Here is a 4,175-nt window from a genome sequence, read left to right on the forward strand (position 1 = left end):
TCACTAGCAACAATCATGGTAACAACTGAACTTGATGTTAACGGGCTGACATCAACATTATGAAGCAACTTTGGAGCAAGATATGAACAATCTACAGCAAGCTATAAATGCAACCATGGGCATGTATGGTTATAGGATGACATGTAGATCAAAACATATTTAGAACACATCTCCAGATTATGCATAGAATGATTAGTAGCAACATGTTTACGTGGCATCACGAAATAACAAATTCAGCCTAGCAAAACAGCAACATCATGTACACTACTTAACAAGCTCGATTCACTCACCACAAGTCATTGCATGACAAGATAAGCATAGCATCATCAAGAAGACATGTTTGTGAAACAAACCAAGTCAAGAACAAGTCCATATCATGCAAGGATCAACTATAGCAACCTTGGCCAATTTGAATAACATGTAAACAATCTGCCAGGAAATATTTTGAAGCAAAAGTAGAGCACTCAAATGACATTCTAGACTACTCCATAATTGCAACCAGAGGCATGAATGGATAGACAAAAACCATATGTTCAAAACACCCTTACTGAAGTATCTCAAAATATGCATGGATCTCTCTGTAGCATCATGTTTACATGGCATCAAAATAACAGCAGAACAGGGACTAAAATCAGCAACATCACGATGCCTAGTTTGCATGCTTGTGCTAGTCACCACATTGATCACAAAAATACATGGTAAGCACCTCTGTAAAGAAGACATAGCATATATCAAAACACATGAAGACATCAACCTCATAGGATGCACACATCAATCATGGAAAAAATGACAAAAGAGCTCGTTCTGATAACAGACAGCAGAAAACATTATGAAGCACTCTTGCAACAATGATTCAGGCATCAAGATGACCTCAAATGAAAATGATGCAATGGAATGAAATGATGTACTCGTCGAGGCGAACAATTTGACATATTACACGCACGAAACGGAGCTACGGATGCAGAGATACGACATGACGAACATGGCATGAAAATTACACAGACTGGGGACAGTCAATTTCAGGAAAAAAACAGGTAAGCGCTATATGACTATATGTCGCACGAGCCGGATATAGAGGGGCAGGCCGAGCCTCACCTTGCTGGACCTGGCCCAGGGAGGAGAGGAGGCCCGTCGAGGCACTGGGCCAGCCGACTCGCTGGCCGGGGCATGGGACCGGGCTGGAAAGCGAACGGGACGAAGAGGTCCCTGCTCGCCCCGAACAGGGACATGGCGGCGGCAGCGACGAACTCGCCGGCGGCGAGCACGGGTTCAGCAGGGACCTGGAAGGGTGGATCCAACCACGGGAGGAGGCGGGGCCCCGTTTCCCGCCGGATACGGCGACGACGGGGACCGGGTGGCGACGGGTAGGCGCGGCTGGGCGAGGCGGAGCTCGGCTCCCATGGTGGCAGGGAGGAGCGCGGGCCTGGTGATTTGGGGCGAGGAGACGTGGGTGCAGCGCGGGTCGGCGGCGAAGGGGACTGGCGACGGCGGGGGAACGCGGTCCGGCGACCTGACGGAGGCGCAGCGGAGCGGGGTCCGGCGACCTGACGGAGGCACGGCGGAGCAGGGTCCGGTGACCCGGCGGCGACACGCCGACGACGGCGTTGGGCAGAGGCACGGGAGGAGCGAGCGGGGCGCTCGGGCTAGCTGCGTGGATGCCTCTGATTGGCCGTGGCAGTGGTGGAGGCGATGTGGCGGCCGTGGGTTGGCTGGGAAGTGGTGGCGGCGGCGCCAAGTGGCGGAGGAGGAGAGGATCGGTGCGAAAACGATGAGGGCGGCGGCGGCTGATGATTGGGGGCGCGAGAAACAAGGTGGGAGGTTGGAGGAGGCCAAAATTGGCATGGGGAGGTTTTTATATAAGGCAGGGAGGCTAGGGTTGGGGGTTTTGTCCGTTTTCGGACCGTACGATAGGCATCGGACGGCTCTGGAGCGGAGAGGGACTAGGAGAGGGGTTGGTGGGCTGTGTAGAAGAGTTGGGCTGAGAGGAGAGAAGAGAAGGCAGCCCGGCAACGGTTTTCGGATACCGAAAACGTCCGACGTATAGACCGGCTATATTGCGGTTGTAGGTTTAACAGTTGGGCTATCAAATGGACTCCGAATGCGACGAAACTTGGCAGGCAGTCTGTCTACACTATAATAAGACCGCACGACAAGTTGCAACCCATTCCGAGAACATTTTTATGCCACTTATAAAATAATATTTCGGAGGTGTCGCGGGCGCGTGCGAGTGTGTCCGGACTCGGAATGGACAACGGAGAGAACCGGGAGAACCCGAACGGATGCAAGTTTTGAAAAACATGCAGATGAAATGCAGATGATGACATGGAAAAATGCAACACGCAAGAAAATGACATGGCAATGACGGCGAATAACTGGCAGACACCTGGCGCATCGGATCCGGGGCGTTACATGTTGGTTGTTTCATCCGAGCAACTTACTATGGTGAAGGTGGGGCTCTGTGATTTGACTGCTCACTAGTCATTACTATGCAGCGCAATGACCGGGGTGAATCTTTCCCTGCAGTTGTGTTGTGCACTCAATATTGCTGCATGGCTGGTGGAGCCGGATGAAGGATGTCCAACATGTCAGCGAAACGGAGTTTAATTGTTTCTGGCATTGCCATAAATCCTTCAGGATTTGTTTATATGTACGCATAATTTTAATGAAATTGAACTGTGATGCTATGAAGGTTTCAACTTTGGTTCCCGCAGGAAAAAAAGGTTTCAACTTAGGATTCATGTGTCTTGCCTCAAGATTATCTCGTTACAACATTCCATCAAATACAAATGAAACTACCATGGCTACCATGGCTACCATGGCTAATGCATCTCAATGGTTCACAGATCAGCGCCAATATTCACATCACAACTGAAGACAAAGTTGTGAGAAGGTGTACAAATAAAAAAAAATAGTTGATCGATGCTGTTCATAGGCATGGCTCCATTTCCTTGGCAAAGTGTTCATTGCTTGGCAGCTAGTTTCACCCAGCTTTGTAGCCAAAAAAGAGGTTTATGGAGGACACCACAATCCGATCATTTTTTGCAGCTCCACTAAAATCGAGCGGACCATCCCTGTTTGCAAAGATATCTAGTCAGTGTGATTACAATAATTATGGAACTAGATGATGAAACATAACACACACAAATAGAAGCCGATCACCTCTATGATCTCTCTTTAGGACTAACTTCTTGTTGGTGAAGATTAGGCACGGAGTTGGATGAGGAGGATAGAAAAACCAATCTCCCTTTCTACAGTCCCACAGAAATGTAAAAACGTCGCCCGTGTGACATTTTAGAGGAACTGCACAAAACACTCTTAATAAAAAAGTGATTTGTGCAGTTCACCAAAAGGTCGCAATAGCAACGAGGTGAAAATGGATAGCCCTGCTTGCAAAAGGAGGTAGAAAGGAAACAATTACTGCCCAATAACATGAGTTGAAGACACATACACCGACAAAAAAGAAGCTTATTCCATGTAATAAGGGAAAGATAACACATGGTGGTTTATCAAAAATGGTTTGAGGCCGAGATTGCAAGATGGAAAGTACGTCGGCCGAGATACGATTTAAGCAAACAACTAAAGAAGATCCACATGCAGCAATGTGGGAAGATGGTAGTGGAGCAAGGCCAGAGGAAGCTGTACCTGAGGGTCGTCGGGATGTTACTAGGAGGGGGCCGGCGGCGGGGATCTGCCCATACTGCAGCAATGAGCTTGGTCTGAGAGAACGGCGGGTACCGCAGATCGGGACGTGCTGCCTCAACTCCGTCAAACGGAGAGAAAATGCACATCCTCCATTTCCGCCGGCGGACGGGATGCGGCCGGATCACTGACCAATGGTGAGAGAGAGAGAGGCCACTGCAGCCTTGTGTGAGATGGTGTTATGAGAGACAAACCCATTTTTCCATTTTCCCTACGGCAATCGTTTTATATTCTGTACGTGCCATTGAGGAATATATAACTTTATTTGATACTAACAAGTCAAGTCGAACTTTGTTCCGTCTAGGCATGGTACCCAACCCTCCTTCGAGTAAACAACCTCTACATGCGTCAAATTATCACGTGGGCTGCCTTTTCATACAGAAACGAACTCCACCGTGTACCCACGTGGGTGTGGCCGGGAACGAGACATGAGTACGTGCGTCCTGCGTGCACCTATTCTTTAGGTGCAGGTACGT

This window comes from Triticum dicoccoides, chromosome 7B (genome assembly GCF_002162155.2).
Source record: "Triticum dicoccoides isolate Atlit2015 ecotype Zavitan chromosome 7B, WEW_v2.0, whole genome shotgun sequence".
Classification (NCBI taxonomy): Eukaryota; Viridiplantae; Streptophyta; class Magnoliopsida; order Poales; family Poaceae; genus Triticum; species Triticum dicoccoides.